Below are 9,712 nucleotides of genomic sequence, written 5' to 3'. Positions count from 1 at the left end.
GGGGGGATGTGCGGAGGGACAGCCAATCGGAGCGGCTGCAGGTGCGGCGATGTACGCCGGGAGTTGTAGTCACCGCCTTCTCGCGGGCGGAGGGAGGCGCTGCCAGCGGCGGCCCGCCGGTCGCTCGCCGCTGGCGTGTCCTCCGGGGTCAGGGGCCCCGAGCAGCTCCCGGCAGCCCCGCGTCCCTCAGCAGCAAGGGCAAAACCCGCACTGACAGCCTTTCTTGTCTCCCTTCCCCCGCCCTTGCCTCGGCCCTCCAAAAGGCAGGTGTAGAGCCCGAGGCCTGCGGGCTGGCCCTGCCTGCTGGCTGCCTTCGTGGGAAATGCAGACGGCGAAGGACTTGGACACGGGGTACGTGTCCCAGCAGGGACAGGCAGAGGACCAGGAAACACAGTTATCCTCAGCTGGGGAACATTTCTGGTGCAGACAACGACTTCATCCTCAGTCCTGCCTGAGTCTCAAGTGAAATCTGTAAAACATTGTCAGAAGATGGGCACAGGAACTAAGTGGGGCGTAAGAAAACAATATTTCACTTTTCCAGCCTAATTTAGATTCCCCCACACTTCCAATGTTTCACAGACAAGGGGCCATACAGCAAAACGTCTGGTGGCCCATGGTCCACCTTGTCTGGGCAATGGGTCTGCTGAGCATGGTCACCCATTGCTGAGCTGAACTTGAGGCCCTTGTTCTGAACCTGTTTCACACATGAAAGGTGTCCAAAATTTCCCTGGATCCCCTTCCCCGAATCATGTCAGCTACTCTTCCAAAGGACATGTGTTTCCCTAAATGACTTCTGTTGCTCTTAGCCTTAGAACCGTGCAGCTGTTGTATTGCTGGAGCTGTTAAGAGTAAAACTCAGACCTTTATAGACCATACTGCTTCTACAGTAACTCCTCTAGTTTAAATAATTTTGTTTTCCCTTACCAAATTGCTGTCTCAGGGGTATTTGCATTTGCAACAAACGGTTGCAAAAACGTTAACGATTCTCTGCACAGTCTTAAGCCTTCAGTGTTTGACCTGTGCAGTACTCGTTGATGTGTGAGTAACTGGGCCTTATAATTGCTCATGTCAGCTGTTATTTCTAGACATAGTTATATGTGCTGGTACAGATTTAAATGTTTAGAAGGTTATACTTAAATCTTTGCTCTGTAGCAAAACATCTTCTTCCATCCAATTCAGTCTTAAGCATTTAGACTTTAGACTTTATTCAGTCTTTAGGCTGGATAGAAACTAACAGGAAAACTTAACGCAACATTGGTTTGTTTTGTGGGTTGGTTTTTTTTTTTTCCCCAAAGCTGAAGCCATTTGGAAAGAAACACAGACTTGAATGACCTGTGATGTGGCCAAATATCTGTTCTGAAACTATTCTCATTAGTATGATGTCAAGGTAACATATACACAGATGAAAACAATAGGCAAGATAGCAAGGCAAAATAGTGTTTTTAATTACAGTTTTCAAAGGATGCAGAAGAAAGCTTGATGTTTACAATTACGGTAGCTTTATAAAGCATCACTTCTCCCTATAGAACTGTAATAACTGTAATTAAAGGATTTCCTGAATTTAATTGAACAGCAAGTGATAATGAGGGCTGAAATACAGAAAGCATTTTAGCTTCATATTAAATGCAGTAATTGTTCAATCAGTGAACCTTTCAAGTTCACTTTAACAAAAAAGTTTAATTAGATGTAAAGTGAATAAAGATCAAAATTTATTACAACCTCAGAAAGAAAAAAAAAAATTATAATTTGCTTAACCAGCATTAAAAAAAATTTTTCAGGATCTCTAATATGTTTCTCCAGTAAATGTTCTTACCTACACTGAAGGGTCTGGTTCTGTGGTTCTGTAGTTATTTTATTTCACTTAAAGACTATGTTAAGCCTGACCCACATCTGTAATCCAATTGAATATGGTGGGGCTGAGCATATCAGGAAAGTTAAGAAATGAAATATCTTTGCATACTTAAAGCCTTGTATTTTTCCAGTTTTATCAGATTGTACAAATATAGGCATATATATACAAACCAGTATAAAATCAGCTTTTACACCTCCAAAGGCAACCTTGTACTCTCAGAAGTAGCTACTGCTGGTTGACAGAAACACTTGCCCAGAATTAAATGAAACCATAAAATAAATGTAAAGGAATAAGAGCATCTGCATAAGAGATGATTCCATTTGGACTTTACTGGGATACAGTCATGTCATGTCATAGGTCATGAAGAGTAAGGTTTTTTGCACATCTGAGACAGCAGCTGAAGGTTTGATTTCTTTGCTTTTCTCAGCAGCTATCTGAAGAACCAGTAGTCAGTAAGGAATTAAAGATTTGAGGTTTGTATATTTAGGCAAAGATGCTGCGTGGTGTCACGCCCCTTCATTGTAACCAAAGTTGCATGTGCTATTCTACCATGGCAAAATAATACCCATCTACATCTAGCTGCAGAGACCACTGTCACTCTAGTGAGGCTCAAGACAGTTACTCAAGGCAATTTTAGGATCCACAGAAACTGTTGCCACTGGTCTTTCAGTTGTCTTCTAGACATTATGGAGACATTCACTTGTGTTTGGCACAGAATAATTCTGTAGTCCAAATTCCAAAGAAATTTCTTGCCCTCCCTGCTGCTGCCTTCCTTTCTGACTTACAGGGAGCCTAGATTAGCCATGTCTTATTTAGCTGTTCATTTGTTTCAAGATTTTGCTGAATTCACTCTTAACGCTTTACAGGCCTCATTCAGCACTCTTGGACGTACAGAGATTAACTAACTTTCCTGAAGACACTCTGCAGTGTGCCTGCCAAGGAGCTTTACACCCACATGGGCAATTGAAGGGCAGAGTCCAGTCCATGTACCAGCCGTCCTCTGTGAGCCTATCCCAGAACAGTATGAAAATGCAAAGTGCTGGACTGCTTCCAGTCCTATTCATGCTTCAAATAAGCACTGAACAAAGTTTTAAAGATATGTTAATAATGAAATAATAATTAAAAAGTCTCAGGAGAGAGCACAGCATGTGAGCTGGATGGATCTGCCACACTGATCACGATTGCCTCATTGTCCAAACTAAGCATCCGTTATGAGTTTCTCAATATCTTTCTGAAACATTGGGCTACATGCCTGAACAAAAACCAGGGCAAAGTGGAAGACCTGATCCTGTCCTCACGTGGGGATGGAACATAGCCAGGGCTTGTGTTGGGACTGCAGTTATGAAAGACTGCAGGAGTGCTTAGTCTAGTGCAAGCCAAGGGAAAGCCTTTGTGTCCAGCTTCCTGGCAACTGGGCACGAAATAACTGTTAGACTTTACAAAGACACGCTGATTGTTTTGTCTCTTTCTTGCAAGAGCAGAACATCGTTCTTCTCTGCATTTGTTACTAGTGAGCAACATAGGCACTCCTCTAAAGAAACTACCACAAGGATAGAGATTCACTGTTAAACTTCAGGGCATATATGAGGTACGAATGACTAGCTTAAGACATCTCACACTTGCTCATGAGCATCATAGCGTTTTTCAGTTCAAAGAACACTACTGCATAATTATTCTTATCTACACTTGAGAAATCCGATACAGCAGAGGCTTCTGTTATAGTTTGCTTTCCTCATTAGAAAGAGGCATGAGAGCCTTCCTGGTATTTCTTCGTGGTAGCTGGCACAAAATAGCATACACAGGTCTCTAGGACATACTGCTCCCATGCAAATAAAAAGCATGTGTCAAAAAATACACAGTGTTACAAATAGGGATTTTGTAAATACCCATTCCAAGGCTGCCACAAAAACAACAGATGCAGAAGAAATCAGAACAAGACCAGCCTTTCTAATCAAATTGGTCTGAAAATCATTGGCATGGAACCAGCCAGGCTGGTTAGAAAATAGGTGTCAATGCTGTCTTCTCCTATCCTTCCTTACCTTCTGTGTGCTGGAGAAACCCTCTCCTCCCTCATCTTATTACCCTCCTCCTTTGCTGTATTTTATCTGATGTCGTCCAGTTTTTCTACTCACAACAGTAAGAAAAGAAAAAAAGTTCATTTAATGTTACTAAACTCATAGTGATGAAATTTTTGGCATTCTTTGTTTGAGCAGTATCTAGCAGTATCTAGAGTAATGGGCTGTACAATACCAAGGAATCTGACTGATCCTACATATCAAAGCTAAGTCTATGTTTACTTTTCCATATTACAGAAAGGGAACTAAGAAATGCATAAAACCCTGGGGCTGGTGTAAGTAGAAAAGAGGAAAAAGAAAGGAGGAAAAGAAGGGAAGGAAGGGGAGGAAAGGAGAAAAGGAGGGAGGGAGGGAGAAAGGAAGGAAGGAAGGAAATAAAGAAGGAAGGGAGGGAGGGAAGGAAGGAAAGAAAGAAGGAAAGCAGGCAAGATGGGAGGGAGGGAAGGAAGGAAAGAAAGAAGGAAAGAAGGAAGGCAGGCAAGATGGGAGGAAGGGAGGGAGGGAAGGAAGAAAGGAAAGAAGGAAAGCAGGCAAGATGGGAGGGAGGGAAGGAAAGAAGGAAAGAAGGAAGGCAGGCAAGATGGGAGGGAGGGAGGGAGGCAAGAAGGAAGGAAAAGGAAGGAAAGGAGGAAGGAAGGAAGCAAGCAAGCAAGCAAGCAGGAGAAAGAGTTTTGCTGTGAGGTTGAACTTATCATTTATGTATGACCAGAGCCTTCTTTCTTGGCTTCCTTCCTTTACGAAATATCATAACCATGACTTCAGCATTACACAATTGAGGAACAGTAGCACTTTGTGCCTTCCTGTTTTTTATCTAGAAGTTCTGTGCAGGACAGCTGATGAGCTTTTTTTTATCTGGAGCAGGATTCACAGTTCCACCCTTTATGCAACATTCCTGCTAAAAAGGCTGTTTATGGGCTGACCACAACAACTTTGCTGGTCTAACTGGGTGCTTATCGTGTTTAGTTCCTGAGAACTGTGAGAAGAATGACTATAGTGACACAGAAGATCCTCATCTAATAAGGGTGACACAGGCACAACCAAAGGAAAATTTAGACAAAGTCATACATTGTCTCAGAGTAACTCTCTGTGGGCTTATTCTGCCCTAGGCAGCTCCAGTGGTATGTTTGGGGTTAGCCTGTTAACATGCCTACTTTTTTTCATATTTGACTGAATTCAAGGACATGATAAAAGGAGGTATCTGAGTGTTAGAAAACACCAGGAGACTTCTTTTTCCTTTCCTATAGATGACCTGGACTCCTGATGCCCCCGCCTCTCCTCCCATGAGTAACTCTTATTCCTCCTTTCCATGTTAAAGAAATCCTGCTTAACTTTACAGAGTGAAGCTAACTGTATTGGTGGTATGCGATGGTGCCTTTGGTATCAGCACCACCAACACTCCATGCATAAGACACTGGGTCAGTGCAATGATTCTCAGATCTGAGAATTCAGCTGTATTTTGGACAAAACAAATCATGATCTCTCTTTTTCCTCAAAGTGCAGATCCAGTTCTTGGTCTTCATCTACTCTAAGAGAAGGAATTATGCCTTCCCTTCTCAAGAGAAATGTATTGGTCTTCAAATGGGGAGAAAAGAGATAAATTCCAAATGGCCTTACACAGGCTTTGTCCTTAAGCATTACAAACAAACAAACACACTCCCCCCCCCCCCCCCCCCTTTTCCAATACAGGTGCTGTCTTGCTCTCCTGAAATTAGTCCTTGTATTTGGAACAGCAATTAATTTAGTTAAACAGCTGGACATATGATCTTATGAAATATGATTAGTATTTCCTATTTAATTTGCTTTGAAGCAAGAAATTTCATCAATAACAACAAAAAAACCCTTTTCCACATCCAACAAAACAACAAGCAAGATCACAGACCTTCGAGACTGTTTTTTGAGCTGGAAGAGTTTGATGTGACTTGGAAGTCGATTAAGTTCTGTCAAGGCTCTTAAGTATACCTGTTTTGTCCCTTTCAAAACTAGGTGGTAGTGTTTATAGCTACCTAGGATAGGATTTATTTTCTGCTTATTTCTTGGCTTATTTAGCTGAAACAAGCCAACTTCAAGTCTGTTAAGCATCCCATCAAGGTAAGTGAAACTGTAACAAACAGCACTCCAAGAAAGTTAATTTGTATCCAAAGAACTTTGTCAAGTTAGAAAGTCACAGGCAGAAAATGGAATGAAACAAAATAAAACAGAACAATAAAAACATCAGGGCATCTTTGTGGGCTGTTGGCATTTTTGTTTTGTAGATGCTTGTATCAAAGACTATTTTTTTCAGATACTGTTAAGTCACTTCCAAATTTAGCATCCCACAGATATTTCTCTCTCTGTCATTTCAGATCCTCTGGGCACTTCAGTTCTGTTCAGTTCTTGCAAATCACAATAAAGAATTGTGATTAAGCAAATCAAATCTCACTGAATATTTCCCTCTTTCACGTCTTTGGCTATCATCTTGTGAAAGAAAGACAGAAAAGAGTTGTTTGCAGATTCACTCTGTTCTCTCATCTCCTCTTCCCAATGCCTTCCGTATTGCCAATTTCTAAGCTGTGTTTCCAAAAGAAGGTGAAAATGTGACAATGCTTTTGAAGAACTTTATTTGAGTTTTAGGACAGAGGATCATTACTTTGTTGTGCATTGTTTAGTCACTTAGGTGATGGAAAAGTGGGCCTGAGATGCTATCTTTAGAGAAGAGAATTCTGCTCTCCTGGTTCCTGCCACTCACCTTCACATCCATGCTTACAAATAGCCTGTAAGGTAGCAGAAAATCAAGCCCTTGAGAGGCTGCTGTCTGAAGAATGGCACTCAATTTAACCTCAGAGAAGCCATCAGGTTGGAGGTTTCAAACATTATGACAACTATGCCCACTACATCTGAGAGGTCGTAAGCCTTATTTTCTGTAGTAGCTACTCCTCTAAAACTTTCCACTCACTACAGTGGTAATTGCTCAGACCTTGTGACTGGCTAACCACTGGGCCTCTGAAATACTCTGTTGTGGGGAAATGAGATGGGTTATTTATTTCATGGGGAAAAGGCATGTAGGACACTGTATTGGCCTTGTATTTCCTCATGGATAGTGTATTCATTAGGATCCCAGCCTTGCAAATCTGGTCTCCTGACCCAGTTATTTCAACTTCAAATGCTGTGTGTGTAAAGAAAATTAATTATAAAATAAAACACAAAAGTGGAACAGGCTGATTTGATGCTGGCCTGAATGGAATCTTGTTTGCTGGAAAGTCTTTTCATCTTAGCCAGTGGAATGCCTTTACTTTTTTTCTTTTTTAATTTTTTTTTTTTTTTTTTTTTTTTAAAGCTTGGCAATTATATTCAAAGATTTTTGTGTTGCTGCTGTTTACAAGTTTGTTTCTTCCTCTGACAGAAGAAAATAACTTTATGTTGATGAAATCTTTCTGTTCCAAAAGGCATCCAACAACATTTGTCAGTACTGGCCTGTCAGTCTTGCTGTTGTGCAAGTCCTTCATCTCCACATGGAGCACTTGTGATACCCATGAGGAAGACTGAGCACTTTGGATAAACACAGAATGGCAGAAAATGGAGATAAAAAGAAGGATGAAACAAGGACATAGAAGAGAAGTTTACCTTAAATTTCAGATACAGCTGAAAATGACACCTACAATCAAGAAGCCTGGAGCCAAACACTTTTAAAAAATGCTTGACCTTAAGTTTCTAGAATGATTTTGTACCTTTTCAATTAAACAGTATAATTGTTCCATTAAAATTCCAGCCTGCTTTAACAAGAGATTTTTTCCTCCACATAACTGCAGCTGTCTCTGCAGTGCAACGTAGTACCTTCTGAAAAACAGTGAGAGTATTTAAGACAGGAAGGGAATAGGTGAAAGACCATCCGTCTCAAGGTAGAGAGAGAAATAGATTAAATTACTGCTGTGTAATTTTGGATGTCCACTGTTGGGAATCAACAACCTGTGGGATAATGATATTGCCCTTTATTTTCTTTTTGTCCCCCTCCCTCTGCCAAAGTTTAATAACAGAATTATAGAGTATTCTTCTCCACAGCCAATCTCTATGTTAAAGTTGCAAAATCAAGTACTTAGGGACAAAAAAAAAAAAAATAGCCCTAGTTTTGGCATCTCTCTCTGCGCACTCTTACTTCATTCTCTTACATATGTGTCTTTCTCCGTGTTTATTTGCCTTCTTATCTTTTAGATTCTCTTAAATTCCTCTCTGAACTTCTGCCCACCTGTCCTACTGCCCATCTCCTTCTCTAGCCTCCTTATTTCTAATCCCCTGAGCTTTAAATTCCTTCCCTCCCATCTGCTTGCTTTACAGCTGGGATGGGGTAATGAGAGAAATGTGTTTCCACATGAGAATCTATTAGTGAGCAGGAACAGATACTCACAGTTACAGAAAAAAATAACACCCACCTTGGACAGCTTTGCTTTCTGAAAGATCAGATGTTCATGTATTTCATTGGTTAGGATCTCTGATTGCAATCCCGATATGTCCTGCTACTGTCACCTGAACAAGTGATGTCTCTCCTAACTGGATTTTTCCCTTGTGTGCAACTCTGCATCTGGCAAAAGGGATTGTTTATAACCTCATTACCTGTAATTTCAGAAGGCTGCACTTGCAACATTAATTCCAGTCTGGAAATTATTTGACTCTCCCTGTACCTTTCTTTGGCTAGAATATATACACCAGTCCCAATGACAGTTAATAACTCTATGTAGTAACAAGGACTGGTAACTAAACAAAATAACTTCCTTCCTGGTTCCCTTCTTCCCCCTCAGTTGTCTAAGGAACATTGATTTAATTAGTCTGATCATATCCTCACATTTCATTATAGTAACCTGATTTATTTTACTTTCACTCACTTGTATGAGCTCTATTATATACTTTTTCTTTGGTCTTTAGCAAAGGTATGGACAACAGGATGATAGCATATGTCCATACATTTCATGTGGTTTGTTCAAACTTTTATGGTTTTAATATTTTGTACCTTCTATGAAAACTGGTTTTCTGCTAGGTGACTGTGCAAGTGAGATTTGATAAATGATCATATATTAACATTATGGTTAAAACAATAGACAAAGGGTAACTGGGGAGATAATTACCAAGTCTAGTGAAGTGATTAACTAGTAATTATTCATAAGTTTTGCAGTTCTTTGCTCTTATGACTAGATGTTCCTGTATGCTAGATGAGAACAATGTTGAAACTGACCACATGTGATTGAAACTGCGTTAAGCTTCAAGATCAAAGAACAAGGACAAGAATAAAGACTTCAAGGACAGCCAACAAGAACTTCAAATGGGTTGGTGGTCACAAAAGCAGCCCTTCGACTCAAATGGATCCTTCATTGTGCATGATCGGATGTAGGCAGTACTAAGGTAATCAGTTGCAATTATTTTTATGAATACTAATCTGATTAATATGCAATTAGTTATTCTATATAACCTGTTAGTGCTAAAGCTGTGGCATGCACGCTAGGTGGAATTATCCCCCATGCATCTAGCGCTGCAATAAAGAATGCCTGCTTTCTAAAACTCCAAAATGAGTCTTAGAGAGTTTCTTCAACCAGCTTTTTGGTATCAAGGAAACCTACATAGGTCAGATTGCTTCTCCAGTACTGAATTTTGAACTTTGGGATGAATATAAAAGCAAGTCTATGCCTCATTTCTTGGCAGTCCAGAGAAATTCCTTTTTCAGTTTTACACATCTTAAGAAGGATAACTGGCTTAAAAAGCAGCTTGTGGTGTCAGCAAGGTTTCCAGGGAGTAACTCTACTATTTTCAAGCTGGACAACTA

This window comes from Haliaeetus leucocephalus, unplaced genomic scaffold, assembly GCF_000737465.1.
Source record: "Haliaeetus leucocephalus isolate CR32 unplaced genomic scaffold, Haliaeetus_leucocephalus-4.0 Scaffold752, whole genome shotgun sequence".
Lineage (NCBI taxonomy): Eukaryota > Metazoa > Chordata > Aves > Accipitriformes > Accipitridae > Haliaeetus > Haliaeetus leucocephalus.
The sequence above is the reverse complement of the archived record's forward strand: the minus strand, read 5'-3'. Positions refer to the sequence as shown.